We start from the raw sequence: 15,996 nt of genomic DNA on the forward strand, positions 1-15,996 counted from the left end.
CACACACATCTTCTACTCCTTCAAAACATCAGCTCAGCCTCGCCCTCGTGAGGTGTGCTCTATATACCACCTTCAGCGGTATTAGGCCCAACCTCGCACATGAGGTGGCGGCATTCACTCTCCAGAGCACCTTACACCAGACCCCCTCCTCTATAACCTCTCCCATCTCTTTCTCCCACTTCGCTTTGATCCCTTCCAGTGGTGCCTTATCCTCTTCCAAAATAGCTCCGTCCACCGCTGACACTGCCCCCTTCTCCAGTCCCATTGTCGTCAGCACCTCCTCCAGCAATGTGGAGGCCGGTTCCTCTGGGAAGCTCTGTATCTCCTTCCTGGCAAAATCCCGAACCTGCATGTACCTAAACACTTCTCCCTGCTCCAGCCCATACTTCGCTTCCAGCTCCCTCAATCCTGCAAACCGACCCCGAAGAAACAAATCTTTTAGCGTCTTAATCCCCTTCTATTCCCATTTCCGAAAACTTCCATCCCACCTCCCTGGCTCAAATCTGTGGTTCCCCCGAATCGGCATTTCCCTTGACCCTGCCCCCAACCCGAAGTGTTGGCGAAACTGCCTCCAGATTTTCAATGAAGCTACTATTACCGGACTCCCTGAATATTTCCCCGGAGCTATCGGGAGCGGCACTGTTGCTAGTGCTTTCAGCCCCGACCCCCTGCACAAACTCTCCTCCATTCTGACCCACTGGGAATCAAACCCTCTGACCCAGCTCCGCACCTTCTCCACATTCGCCGCCCAGTAGTAGTACATCAGGTTCGGGAGACCCAAACCCCCTGCCTGCCTTCCCCTCTGCAACAGCACCTTTCTCACTCTGGCCACCTACCCTTCCCATATGAACGAGGTAATCCTTCCCTCAATCTCCCTGAAAAAAGACTTTGGCAGGAAAATCGGTAGGCATTGAAAAATAAACAGAAATCGCGGCAACACATTCATTTTAACCGCCTGTACCCGACCCGCCAGTGACGGAGGAAGGCCGTCCCACCTTGCCAGATCGGCTTTCACTCTCCCCACCAAACTAGTGATGTTATACCTGCGAAGCCTCCCCCACTCCCGGGCAACCTGCAGCCCCAGATACCTAAAGTGAGTCCCTGCCCTACAAAATGGCCGCCCCCCCACCCCTGACCCCACCCTCGGCCAAGACACCACAAAGTACTCACTCTTGTCCAGGTTCAGCTTGTGCCCCGAGAAAGACCCAAATACCCGCAGTACTCCAACCTATCTAGAAATTCCTGCATCTCACGGTCTCCCCCGGGTGGCTCTGACCTGTACAACCTCTCATAAAACTCCTCAAAACCCTTGTTAATCAGCACCGGAGCCACCACCAACTTCCCTGCCCTATCCCTCACCTGAAGAATTTCCCTTGCCGCTGCCTCCCTCCTTATCCCCATGTTCATAAGCTGCACTCCTTGCTCGTCTCAGTTGGTGCACCGCCTTCCTGGTGGACCGTCGGTCGAAGCTCGCCTGTAGTTCCTTCCACTTTTCCAGCTTTGCTGGGTCCCCATCTTCTGCATACCTCCTGTCTACCTCCAACTTCTCATCTATTACCCTCTGCCGCTCCAACCTCTCCTCTTTATCCACTCTGGCCTTAAACAAAATCACCTCACCCCTCACCACCGCCTTTAGAGCCTCCCAGACGACTGCCTTCGACACCTCACCCGTACAATTGAAACCTACATATTCCTTAATTACCTTTTCAATTTTCTCACAGAATACTTGGTTCCCCAAAAGCCCCATATCCAGTTTCCACCCCGGTCTCTGCGTAACCCCCTTCTCCAGCACCATATCCACCCAATGTGGAGCGTGATCTGACACTGCAATTGCAGAGTATTCCGACCCCTTGACTCCAGCCAGCAAAGCCTTTCCCACCATAAAAAAGTTGATCCGCGAGCATACCTTATGGACTGCTGAGAAAAAAGAGTACTCCCGTTCCCATGGGTGCAGGAACCTCCAAGGGTCCACCCCTCCCATTTCCACCATTAGCCCAGCCAGCGCCTTCGCCCCCCCCTGATGGGACCAGCGAGTGCGGCCGTGATCTGTCCAACCTTGGCTCCTGCACCAAGTTCCAGTCCCCCCCCCACAATCAGCTCATGTGTGTCCAAGTCGGGGATGGCCCCAAACACCTTTCTCGCGAATCCCACATCGTCCCAATTGGGACCGTATACACTTAACAGCGCCACTAATCTCCCCTCCAGCTCCCCTGCCACAATCACATATCTACCCCCCTGATCTGCCACCACCTTCTCCACCTGGAAGCGTACCCTTTTGCTGACCAACACCGCTACCCCTCGAGCCTTTCCATCAAATCCGGAGTGAAACACTTGGCTAACCCAGCCCTTTTGAAGTCTCACCTGGTCCTTCACCCTCAAGTGAGTCTCCTGCAGCATTGCTACATCGGCTTTCAAACTTTTAAGATGCGCAAGCACCCTTGACCTCTTGACCGGACCTCCTAGCCATCTCACGTTCCACGTGACTATCACCCCCCCCCCCTTTCTTATCCACCATCATCATACCACCGGGCCCTGCCCTATAAGCCTGACCCCCCCCTGTCTATTGTTAACATTGAACCCCTTCCCCCCTCCAAGAACCCCCCCTACATTTCCTCCTGAAACAACATCCCCCAACATCCATCCCTTCCCCCCCTCTCGCTCGCCTCCTAGGCCCATTGAAGCCTGCTATCCAGGCTCCAACGTCCGCAGCCCTCCTCCCACCTCACCCCGTTCACGAGCTGACTTTAGTTAGCTAGCGCGGGTGGCTCCCCCCGCCAAGACATATCGCCCCCTTCCACCCAGTCCCAGAGAAAGAAACAACAAAACAAACCCAACAATCCAACCCCTACAATTCATTAACATAACATCTAACCGTCCCAACACAGAACGCCAATCAACCCACCATTAACTTGAACTCGGTAACAATGCAAAGAGAAGTAAATTACAATACAAATCAGTAAAAAGAAATTTGTAACATTTATACATTTTTCAGCTGCTCAAACACAGTCCACAGTCTCTCTTCCAGTTCAGCTCCTCACGTCTGTCCCAAGCCTTCTGCCCTCACGAACGCCTCAGCTACCTCCGCTGTCTCAAAATAAAAGTATTTGGCGTTATACGTTACCCTCAACTTCGCCAGGTACACAATACCAAATCGCACCCCCTTCTTGCACAATGCCGCCTTCACTCACCCAAACGCCGCTCGTCTTTTTGCCAACTACACCGTCAAGTCCTGGTAGATCCGAACCGCAGTACCATGCCACAGCACCTCACGCTTCTGCTCCGCCCAGCTTAATACCTTCTCCTTCATGCAAAACTTATGGAAGCAGATAATTACTGCCCTTGGCAGCTGATGGGGAGGGGTTCTCACTCTCCCCCATCAGCTCCGCCAACTTCTTAGCAAAGTATTGTGTTGGCCTTGGGCCCTCTGTCCCCTTGGGCAATCCCACAATTCTCAAATTGTGCCACCTTGAGCGGTTTTCCAAGTCTTCAAGCTTTGCTCGGAGTCCTCTGTTAACCTCCACCACCCTCCGCAGCCCGTCCCCCATCGAGGTGACCTGGTCGCTGTGTCGTGACACGGCCTGCTCCACTTCCTTCATCTTCTCGCCCTGCTCTCTCACGTCGGCCGATGCCTTTGCCACCGCCACCTTCACCGGGGCAATTGCCTCCTCCACCAATGACTTCAACGGGCCCGCCGTCTCCTTCCTCAAGGCCTCCATGTGCCTCGCAAACTGTTTTTCCAGCTCCACCGCCATCACCTCGGTCATCTTCTCCACTGTAAGTAGTGCGGCCCTGCCTTGCAGTTAGGCTTCCGCCATCCTGTCAACACTTTTGCTTGTCTTCTCCTTCAGCGGCGAACCCGCGTTTCCTCCTTTATTCTACGCTGCTCTTCGCATCCTTTAGCGGCTCATTGTTTTTTATCTTCTCTCTTTTCTCCTCTCTCCCCCTTCACCCTCCTGTCCTTCATCAATCTGAATTCTTCTTTTTTTTTAAAAAAGGGGGAGAGAACTTTTTTTTTACCAAACTTTCTTGAACCTTCTTTCTTTCTCCTCGACATTCACCCAGAGTCCCTCCGGGATCAGGCTTCAGCCTTCTTTCTTCTTCCAGTGAAGATCGAGAGGAAATTTGATAAAACAAATCAGGAGGAAGTTTCCCATGGCAGGAGGGTCGGTAACCAGGGAACTCAGAGGTATTTGCCAGAAGAAGAGGCAAATTGAGGCACCATTTTGTTTTATATACAGTGAATTGTGACCTGAAATGCAGGTGACAGCATATTCCAGTGGGTAAGGGGGGGGGGGGGGGGGGGGGGGAATTAATTAGAAATCAGAATAGTTGGAATTTAAAATCAAAATAGTTGGGATTAATTGGATCATTCGACAGTGAACCGACAGGGACATTCAATATAGCAGTGTAAAATATATCCTAATCTATTCAGACGTAAATAAGAATAGTAATAACTCCCATATCCTTTTACACTGGTTAATATTCGGTAGCTTTATTCCCACAGCACACAATCCTGTACCTTAATGCAGGGATCGCCCACAGCGGGGAGGATGGTTTGGCGGAGGCAGGACGCATTTCACATGTTCCAGAAGGAAGGCTATTGTCTTATTGAATAAAAGAGGTGAAGGGCTGGCTGGCTGAGCGGTTGCCTTGGAGACCAATGTCAACAATGAGCTGCTGTTGCGAAATGAAGAGCAGCCGGAAGGAGCGAAAATTCAGTGGGGGCAAAAAATCACAGGTAAGAGGCGCTTCCGGCGCTGGAGTGGGGGGCTTGGGGGTTCGAGCACCAGAAATGCGCTTGTTCTATGATGTTTTGATAGCTTAGTCACCGCAAAGATTTAAATTTAGGAGTCACAGGTGTTCAAGCGAACAGAATGTCACAAAGTGGATTTTTTTTTTTTACAAAACTCACACGTTTGGAAATGCATAAATAATTCAGTGGAGATAAATCAGTAGTTTTTATATATATGTATATATAAATCAAAACGTGCCTCCCAAGTATAACAAATAAAATCTTTTTACTTCTTGCCAACATTTTCCACTCTTTTTCTGTAGGAATTGGCTCCTCCAGATCCTAAGACTTATGAATGATGAAGGTCATTAGGCCAATCTTAATTCGCCCATCCGTTGCACACCTACAGTGCCTAAATGGAGTTAGTTGGTCCCTAAATAATTCCCCTAATTTTGCCTCTACAGTTCTGCCTATAACACATGCTGATCGCTCTCTGAATTGAGACGCACCTTCCTAACACTAATCCTCCTGCCAACTTTTGCAGCTTTGAGTCTATAACTCCTGTCCTACTCCCAGGGTTTAATTTAGGATAGTGTTTCAGATGGAGATTCCTTTATCCTCTCAGTATGTGCATTCAAAATGCCATATCGATGCCTTGTTTCCAAGGTTGAAAGTCCAAGCTTGTCCAGTCTTTCCACCTCACTTAGACCCCAAGCCACTAGGAAATGGGTTTTCTCTGAATTACCCCAGTGCCGGTGTGCCTCTGCTATTTTTAGACAATCAGAATAAGACACAGTACTCAAGGTCTGATCAGACTATTGTGCAGTTTAAAGACTTCCTCTGACCTGTCTTAACACTTTTTTTGACTCTATAGTTCATCACACTACTCACTGTTTTTATTGTAACTCTCAATTGATTCAACATGTGAACATGAATGAAATGAATGAATGAAAATCGCTTATTGTCACAAGTAGGCTTCAATGAAGTTACCGTGAAAAGCCCCTAGTCGCCACATTCCGGCGCCTGTTTGGGAGGCTGGTACGGGAATCGAACCGTGCTGCTGGCCTGCCTTGGTCTGCTTTAAAAGCCAGCGATTTAGCCCAGTGTGCTAAAGCAGCCCGTTGAATCTGTTCTCCTGTTGAGGGGGGGGGGGGGAATGGGGGGGGGGGGGGGGGGTTGTTGTGGGCAGGTACACAGTGCAAGGGTAGACGTGGAAGTATTGCCAGAGGACACAGAGATTATGTTTATTGTGTAATGAGAAAGGAATAATTGTCAATCTGGTTATGCAAGGCCCCTTGGGGATGAGCAGCCATAATATGATAGAATTCTTCATCAAGATGGAGAGTGACATAGTTGATTCTGAGACGAGGTCCTGAATCTAAATAAGGGAAACTATGATGGTATGAGGAATGACTTGATCATGATGGATTGGGGAACATTACTTAAAGGATGCTGGTGGAAAGGCAATGGCAAACATTCAAGGAGTGCATGAGGGAACTGCAACAATTGTTTATTCCTGTCCGGCACAAAAGTAAAACGGGAAGGAGGCCAAACCATGCTTTCAAGGGAAATGTGAGATAGTATTAGATCCAAGAAAGAGACATACAAATCGGCCAGAATAAACAACAGACCTGAGGATTGGAAGCAGTTTTGAACTCAGCAAATGAGGACCAAGGGATTGATTAAGAGGGGAAAATAGAGTACATGAGTATTTTGCAGGGAACACAAAGCTGGGTGGGAAGGTGAGCTGCGAAGAGGATGCAGAGATGCTTCAGTGTGATTTGAACAAGCTGAGTGAGTGGGCAAATGCATGGCAGATGCAGTATAACGTGGATATATGTGAGGTTATCCACTTTGGTAGCCAAAACAGGAAGGCAGGTTATTATCTGAATGGCTAGAGATCAAGAGAGGATGAAAGGTCCTCTTACCTCTACTCGGGATAAGGTACTCAGTCCGATTGAAGAGGTATACAAAGCATTCTTTATCTTTGAAGAATTCACTCAATACATTTGAACAAAATTAAATTGCAAAGCCTTTGAGTACACAGAAAAGTCCTTGAGATACGAGAGTAAAAAAGCTTTAAATTAAGAATAATTCCAGAAAAGTCTTACAAAATCAAAGTAATTTCAACAAAGACTTTAAAAGTAATTTTCACGATGCTTCAGGAATCTTGGAAGGCTAACGTTCTTCTCATAATCAGTCATATGGATCACATTCTTAAGGGAATCTTTATCTATAGATTAGCCCCTTATTTACTTTCATTTGTTCTAATTCTCAGCTGAGATCCCTTTGATTCATTCAGGAAAGGGTCAGTCACTTAACAGGTGATTGGTTAATTAGACATTAATCAATTTTTTTTTTGCACTGAGTGCTGAATTTGGGTGCATTTGAGTGCTATAGTGAGAGTTTGGTGACTGAGGGATATTAAGGGTACATTTTTATCTAAAGTCTAGTCTTTCTTTTATTTAGTTAAATGACTTAAAAGGTGGTTTAGAAGAAGGTGAATTTTCAATCAGCTTTAAACAAAAGTTCTACTTGCAGCTACTTGCAACTGGAGCTTGTTAATTGGTTAATTGGATTAGGCCAGTTTTCAGAGGTTAGAGTCACAGTATAAAGGTGAGCCAGCTACAATGCAGATTTTGTTTGCACTGCGTGCTGGATTTGGGTGCATTTGAGTGCTATAGTTCGAGTTTGGTGACTGAGGGAGTTAGGTGAGGAGGGAGCAAGGCGCTCCTTTCATTTCATTTCCTCAAAGAGCGAGAAGGGAGCCGGGAGTTTACAGAGCGTGCAGCTGACTGGGAGCAGAGTCAAAGGGCGGAGTTCCAGTTGGTCCACAGGGCAGCTACATTCTGTAAGGTTAGAGGGGATGGAGGCTAGGGCAGTTGCATGCTCCTCCTGTAGGATGTGGGTGTTGAGGGATACCACCGGTGTCCCCGCTGACTACACCTGCAGGAAGTGCACCCAACTCCAGCTCCTCAGAGACCGCGTTAGGGAACTGGAGCTGGAGCTGGATGAACTTCGGATCATCCAGGAGGCAGAGGGGGTGATAGAGAAAAGTTACAGGGAGGTAGCCACACCCAAGGTACAGGACAAGAGTAGCTGGATTACTGTCAGGGGAAAGAAAACAAACAGGCAGACAGTGCAGGGATCCCTCGTAGCCGTTCCCCTTCAAAACAAGTATACCGTTTTGGATGCTGTTGGGGGGGGGAGTGACCTACCAGGGGAAAGCCCTAGCGGCCAGGTCTCTGGCATTGAGCCTGGCTCTGTGGCTCAGAAGGGAAGGGGGAGAATGGAAAAGCAATAATGATAGGAGACTCAAAGGTTAGGGGAATGGATAGGAGATTCTGTGGTCGCGATTGAGACTCGCGGAAGGTACGTTGCCTCCCGGGTGCCAGGGCCAGGGATGTTTCTGATAGAGTCTACAGAATTCTTAAGGGAGAGGGGGAGCAACCAGAAGTCGTGGTGCACGTAGGCACCAACGACATAGCCAAGAAAAGGGATGAGGATCTAAAAAGTGATTTTAGGGAGTTAGGTTGGAAGCAAAAGAGCAGGACAAGCAGAGTAGTGATCTCAGGATTGCGACCGGCGCCACGTGCAAGTGAGGCAAGGAACAGAGAGTGAGTGCAGCTGAACACGTGGCTACAGGGCTGGTGCAGGAGGGAAGGCTTCAGATATGTGGATCATTGGGATATCTTCTGGGGAAGGTGGGACATGTACATGAAGGATGGATTGCACCTAAACTGGAGGGGCACCAATATCCTGGGTGGGTGGTTTGCTAGAGCTCTTCAGGAGGGTTGAAACTAGTTTGGCAGGGGGATGGGTGCCAGAGTTATGGATCAGAGGATAGGGTAGCTGTTAAACAAGCAGAAATAGTATGCAGCAAGTCTGTGAGGAAGGATAGACAGTTGATAGGGCAAAGTTGCACTCAGTGGAATGGGTTAAAGTGTGTCTGCTTCAATGCAAGGAGTGTCAGGAATAAGGGCGATGAACTTAGAACATGGATTAGTACTTGGAACTATGATGTTGTGGCCATTACGGAGACATGGAATTCACAGGGGCAGGAATGGTTCCGGCGTTTAGATGTTTTCAGAAGAATAGGGAGGGAGGTAAAAGAGGAGGGGGAGTGGCATTGTTAAACAAAGAACAAAGAACAAAGAAATATGCAGCACAGGAACAGGCCCTTCGGCCCTCCAAGCCCGTGCCGACCATGCTGCCCGACTAAACTGCAATCTTCTACACTTCCTGGGTCCGTATCCCTCTATTCCCATCCTATTCATGTATTTGTCAAGATGCCCCTTAAATGTCACTATCGTCCCTGCTTCCACCACCTCCTCCGGTAGCGAGTTCCAGGCACCCACTACACTCTGTGTAAAATACTTGCCTCGTACATCTACTCTAAACCTTGCCCCTCTCACCTTAAACCTATGCCCCCTAGTAATTGACCCCTCTACCCTGGGGAAAAGCCTCTGACTATCCACTCTGTCTATGCCCCTCATAATTTTGTAGACCTCTATCAGGTCGCCCCTCAACCTCCGTCGTTCCAGTGAGAACAAACCGAGTTTATTCAACCGCTCCTCATAGCTAATGCCCTCCATACCAGGTAACATTCTGGTAAATCTCTTCTGCACCCTCTCTAAAGCCTCCACATCCTTCTGGTAGTGTGGTGACCAGAATTGAACACTATACTCCAAGTGTGGCCTAACTAAGGTTCTATACAGCTGCAACTTGACTTGCCAATTCTTATACTCAATGCCCCGGCCAATGAAGGCAAGCATGCCTTATGCCTTCTTGACTACCTTCTCCACCTGTGTTGCTCCTTTCAGTGACCTGTGGACCTGTACACCTAGGTCTCTCTGACTTTCAATATTCTTGAGGGTTCTACCATTCACTGTATATTCCCTACCTGCATTAGACCTTCCAAAATGCATTACCTCACATTTGTCCGGATTAAACTCCATCTGCCATCTCTCCGCCCAAGTCTCCAAACAATCTAAATCCTGCTGTATCATCTGACAGTCCTGATCGCTATCCGCAATTCCACCAACCTTTGTGTCGTCTGCAAACTTACTAATCAGACCAGTTACATTTTCCTCCAAATCATTTATATATACTACAAAGAGCAAAGGTCCCAGCACTGATCCCTGCGGAACACCACTGGTCACAGCCCTCCAATTAGAAAAGCATCCTTCCATTGCTACTCTCTGCCTTCTATGACCTAGCCAGTTCTGTATCCACCTTGCCAGCTCACCCCTGATCCCGTGTGACTTCACCTTTTGTACTAGTCTACCATGAGGGACCTTGTCAAAGGCCTTACTGAAATCCATATAGACAACATCCACTGCCCTACCTGCATCAATCATCTTTGTGACCTCTTCGAAAAACTCTATCAAGTTAGTGAGACACGACCTCCCCTTCACAAAACCATGCTGCCTCTCACTAATATGTCCATTTGCTTCCAAATGGAAGTAGATCCTGTCCAGCAATTTCCTCTCCAGCCTCCTTCAATATTCTGGGGTAGATCCCATCAGGCCCTGGGGACTTATCTACCTTAATATTTTTTAAGACGCCCAACACCTCATCTTTTTGGATCTCAATGTGACCCAGGCTATCTACACACCCTTCTCCAGACTCAATATCTGCCAATTCCTTCTCTTTGGTGAATACTGATGCAAAGTATTCATTTAGTACCTTGCCCATTTCCTCTGGCTCCACACATAGATTCCCTTGCCTATCCTTCAGTGGGCCAACCCTTTCCCTGGCTACCCGCTTGCTTTTTAGGTACGTGTAAAAAGCCTTGGGATTTTCCTTAACCCTATTTGCCAATGACGTTTCGTGACTCCTTCTAACCCTCCTGACTCCTTGCTTAAGTTCCTTCCTACTTTCCTTATATTCCACACAGGCTTCGTCTGTTCCCAGCCTTTTAGCCCTGACAAATGCCTCCTTTTTCTTTTTGACGAGGCCTACAATATCTCTCGTTATCCAAGGTTCCCAAAAATTGCCGTATTTATCCTTCTTCCTCACAGGAACATGCCGGTCCTGAACTCCTTTCAACTGACACTTGAAAGCCTCCCACATGTCAGATGTTGATTTGCCCTCAAACATTTGCCCCCTATCTAGGTTCTTCAGTTCCCGCCTAATATTGTTATAATTAGCCTTCCCCCAATTTAGCACATTCACCCTAGGACCACTCTTACCCTTGTCCACCAGCACTTTAAAACTTACAGAATTGTGGTCACTGTTCCCGAAATGCTCCCCTACTGAAACTTCTACCACCTGGCCGGGCTCATTCCCCAATACCAGGTCCAGTACCGCCCCTTCCCTAGTTGGACTGTCGACATATTGTTTTAAGACGCCCTCCTGGATGCTCCTTACAAACTCTGCCCCGTCTAAGCCCCTGGCACTAAGTGAGTCCCAGTCAATATTGGGTCTGATGGGAAGTCTCCCATCACCACAACCCTGTTGTTTTTACTCTTTTCCAAAATCTGTCTGCCTATCTGCTCCTCTATCTCCCGCTGGCTGTTGGGAGGCCTGTAGTAAACCCCCAACATTGTGACTGCACCCTTCTTATTCCTGATCTCTACCTATATAGCCTCACTGCCCTCTGAGGTGTTCTCCCGTAGTACAGCTGTGACATCCTCCCTAACCAGTAGCGCAACTCTGCCACCCCTTTTACATCCCCCTCTTGCCTGAAACATCTAAATCCTGGAACGTTTAGCTGCCAATCCTGCCCTTCCCTCAACAAGGTCTCTGTAATGGCAACAACATCATAGTTCCAAGTACTAATCCAAGCTCTAAGTTCATCTGCCTTACCCGTAATACTTCTTGCATTAAAACATATGCACTTCAGGCCACCAGACCCGCTGTGTTCAGCAACTTCTCCCTGTCTGCTCTGCCTCAGAGCCCCACTGTCCCTATTCCCTAGTTCTCCCTCAGTGCTCTCACCTTCTGACCTATTGCTCCCGTGCCCACCCCCCTGCCATACTAGTTTAAACCCTCCCGTGTGACACTAGCAAACCTTGCGGCCAGGATATTTATGCCTCTCCAGTTTAGATGCAACCCGTCCTTCTTATTATATAGGTCAGACCTGCCCCGGAAGAGCTCCCAGTGGTCCAGATAATGGAAACCCTCCCTCCTACACCAGCTGTTTAGCTACGTGTTTAGCTGCTCTATCTTCCTATTTCTCGCCTCACTGGCATGTGGCACAGGGAGTAATCCCGAGATTACAACCCTAGAGGTCCTGTCTTTTAACTTTCTGCCTAGCTCCCTGAACTCCTGCTGCAGGACCTCATGCCCCTTCCTGCCTATGTCATTAGTACCAATATGTACAACGACATCTGCCTGTTTGCCCTCCCCCTTCAGGATGCCCTCTACCCGTTCGGAGACATCCTGGACCCTGGCACCAGGGAGGCAACATACCATCCTGGAGTCTCTTTCATGTCCACAGAAGCGCCTAGCTGTGCCCCTGACTATAGAGTCCCCTATTACAATTGCTCTTCTGCGCTTTGACCCTCCCTTCTGGACATCAGAGCCAGCCGTGGTGCCACTGCTCTGGCTGCTGCTGTTTTCCCCTGATAGGCGATCCCCCCCCCCGACAGTATCCAAAGGGGTATACCTGTTCGAGAGGGGGACAACCACAGGGGATTCCTGCACTGACTGCCTGCCCTTTCTGGTGGTCACCCATTTCTCTGCCTACACCTTGGGTGTGACCACATTTATATAACTGCGATCTATGATGCTTTCTGCCACCTGCATGCTCCTAAGTGCATCCAATTGCTGCTCCAACCGAACCATGCGGTCTGTGAGGTGCTCCAGTTGGGTGCACTTTCTGCAGATGAAGCCATCCGGGACGCTGGAAGCCTCCCGGACCTGCCGCATCTCACAGTCAGAGCACTGCACCCCTCTAACTGACATTACCACAATTAATTAGTAAATTAAAATTAAAAGTTCAAAAAAAAATTTTTTTTAAGTTACTGTTCACTATCTGTTTCCTAGCACTAGATTTCTACTATAAATGTGAAAGCTAAATAAAGTACTCTCCGATCTCTGGCTTAGATACCCCTCTAAATTATAATTAAGTAATTATGTTTAATTAGTTACCAATGCTTAATTTTTAAAATTTAGCGTAGATTCCCAACCAGCCACTCAGGTCACAGCTTTTCTGTGATGTCACTTCAGTTTCCCCCCCTCCCACACACACAATTTGAAAAGGTAATAAAAGTAAAAATGAGTGAAAATCACTTACTTACCTTCTTACCTTCTGAGGGTCTTAGATGTTCTCCGGTTCTCTCCCTGACAGAGACTGCTCCTCCTCCTCCGAACGGATTAATTAGGGAGTGCACCACAGCTGCAGAAAAGGAGGTAGTTGAGGAGGGTTTGTCGACTGAGTTAGTATGGGTGGAAGCCAGAAACAAGAAAGGAGCAGTCACTTTATTAGGAGTTTTCTATAGACCCCCCCAATAGCAGCAGAGAGATAGAGGAACAGATTGGACGGCAGATCTTGGAAAAGTGCAGAAGTAACAGGGTTGTTGTCATGGGTGACTTCAACTTCCCTAATATTGACTGGAACTTCCTTAGTGCAAATGGTTTTGATGGAGCAGATTTTGTTAGGTGTGTACAGGAAGGATTCCTGACTCAATATGTAGATAGGCCGACTAGGGGAGAGACCATATTGGACTTGGTGCTCAGCAATGAACCAGGCCAGGTGTCAGATGTCTAGGTGGGAGAGTATTTTGGTGACAGTGACCATAACTCCTTGACCTTTACCATAGTCATGGAGAGGGATAAGAACAGACAGTATGGGAAGGTATTTAATTGGGGGAGGGGAAATTATACTGCTATTAGACAGGAGCTGAGGAGCATAAAGTTCTTGGGGAAATGCATAACAGTAATGTGGGGATTGTTTAAGGAGCACTTGCTGGGGGTGCTTAATTGTTTTGTCCCACTGAGACGAGGAAGGAATGGTAAGGTGAAGGAGCCTTGGATGACAAGAGAAGTGGAGCTTCTAGTCAAGAGGAAGAAGGAAGCTTACGTAAGGTTGAGGAAGCGGGGATCTGACTCGGCTCTAGAGGGTTACAAGGTAGCCAGTAAGGAACTCAAAATGGCTGAGGAGAGTTAGAAGGGGGCATGAAAAAGCCCTGGCGGGAAGGATTAGGGAAAACTCCAAGGTGTTCTCCACTTAGACCATAAGACCATAAGACATAGGAGCGGAAGTAAGGCCATTCGGCCCATCGAGTCCACTCCACCATTCAATCATGGCTGATTTCAACTCCATTTACCCGCTCTCTCTCCATCGCCCTTAATTCCTCGAGAAATCAAGTATTTATCAACTTCTGTCTTAAAGACACTCAACGTCCCGGCCTCCACCGCCCTCTGTGGCAATGAATTCCACAGACCCACCACTCTCTGGCTGAAGAAATGTTTCCTCAACTCTGTTCTAAAGTGACTCCCTTTTATTCGAAGGCTGTGCCCCCGGGTCCTAGCCTCCCCTGCTAATGGAAACAACTTCCCTACGTCCACTCTATCTAAGCCATTCATTATCTTGTAAGTTTCTATTCGATCTCCATTCAACCTCCTAAACGCTAATGAATATAATCCCAGGATCCTCAGACGTTCATCGTATGGTAGGCCTACCATTCCTGGGATCATCCGTGTAAATCTCCGCTCGACCCGCTCCAGTGCCAGTGTGTCCTTCCTGAGGTGTGGGGCCCAAAATTGCTCACAGTATTCTAAATGGGGCCTAACTAATGCTTTGTAAAGCTTCAGAAGTACATCCCTGCTTTTATATTCCAAGCCTCTTGAGATAAATGACAACATTGCATTTGCTTTCTTAATTACGGACTCAACCTGCAAGTTTACCTTTAGAGAATCCTGGACTAAGACTCCCAAGTCCCTTTGCACTTCAGCATTATGAATTTTGTCACCGTTTAGAAAATAGTCCATGCCTCTATTCTTTTTTCACCTGAGGAAGGAGCAGCGCTCCGAAAGCTAGTGACATCGAAACAAACCTGTTGGACTTTAACCTGGTGTTGTAAGACTTCGTACTTTTTCCGAAGTGCAAGACCTCGCACTTGCCCACGTTGAATTTCATCAGCCATTTCTTGGACCACTCTCCTAAACTGTCTAAATCTTTCTGCAGCCTCCCCACCTCCTCCATACTACCTGCCCCTCCACCTATCTTTGTATCATCGGCAAACTTAGCTAGAATGCCCCCAGTCCCGTCATCTAGATCGTTAATATATAAAGAGAACAGCTGTGGCCCCAACACTGAACCCTGCGGGATACCACTCGTCACCGGTTGCCATTCCGAAAAAGAACCTTTTATCCCAACTCTCTGCCTTCTGCCTGACAGCCAATCGTCAATCCATGTTAGTACCTTGCCTCGAATACCATGGGCCCTTATTTTACTCAGCAGTCTCCCGTGAGGCACCTTATCAAAGGCCTTTTGGAAGTCAAGATAGATAACATCCATTGGCTCTCCTTGGTCTAACCTATTTGTTATCTCTTCAAAGAACTCTAACAGGTTTGTCAGGCACGACCTCCCCTTACTAAATCCATGCTGACTTGTCCTAATCCGACCCTGCACTTCCAAGAATTTAGAAATCTCATCCTTAACAATGGATTCTAGAATCTTGCCAACAACTGAGGTTAGGCTAATTGGCCTATAATTTTCCATCTTTTTCCTTGTTCCCTTCTTGAACAGGGGGGTTACAACAGCGAATTTCCAATCCTCAGGGACTTTCCCTGACTCCAGTGACTTTTGAAAGATCATAACTAACGCCTCCACTATTTCTTCAGCTATCTCCTTTGGAACTCTAGGATGTAGCCCATCTGGGCCTGGAGATTTATCAATTTTTAGACCTCTTAGTTTCTCTAGCACTTTCTCCTTTGTGATGGCTACCATATTCAACTCTGCCCCCTGTGTCTCCTGAATTGTTGGGATATTACTCATGTCTTCTACTGTGAAGCTGACGCAAAGTACCTATTTAGTTCCTCAGCTATTTCCTTGTCTCCCATCACTAGATTACCAGCGTCATTTTGGAGTGGGCCAATGTCAACTTTTGCCTCCCGTTTGTTTTTAATGTATTTAAAGAAACTTTTACTATCATTCCTAATGTTACTGGCTATCCTACCTTCATATTTGATCCTCTCTTTCCTTATTTCTCTCTTTGTTATCCTGTTTGTTTTTGTAGCCTTCCCAATCTTCTGACTTCCCACTACTCTTTGCCACATTATAGGCTTTCTCTTTTGTTTTGATGCATTCCCTA

General features: G+C 47.7%; 2 protein-coding genes across 2 annotated transcripts in view; one reads left to right on the forward strand and one right to left on the reverse strand.

The window, feature by feature from the left end:
- rrm2l (ribonucleotide reductase M2 polypeptide) overlaps window positions 1-4,644 on the reverse strand; it is a 63,875-nt gene extending 59,231 nt beyond the window's left edge. The window contains exon 1 of the mRNA XM_072501130.1: window positions 4,520-4,644. The gene's annotated coding sequence lies outside the window, so the exon portion shown is untranslated. The remainder of the gene's footprint in view (window positions 1-4,519) is intronic.
- stpg1 (sperm-tail PG-rich repeat containing 1) overlaps window positions 4,611-15,996 on the forward strand; it is a 129,107-nt gene continuing 117,721 nt past the window's right edge. Inside the window, exon 1 of the mRNA XM_072501131.1 lies at window positions 4,611-4,738. The gene's annotated coding sequence lies outside the window, so the exon portion shown is untranslated. The remainder of the gene's footprint in view (window positions 4,739-15,996) is intronic.

The sequence above is a fragment of the Scyliorhinus torazame genome, chromosome 1, assembly GCF_047496885.1.
Source record: "Scyliorhinus torazame isolate Kashiwa2021f chromosome 1, sScyTor2.1, whole genome shotgun sequence".
NCBI classification, from domain to species: Eukaryota; Metazoa; Chordata; class Chondrichthyes; order Carcharhiniformes; family Scyliorhinidae; genus Scyliorhinus; species Scyliorhinus torazame.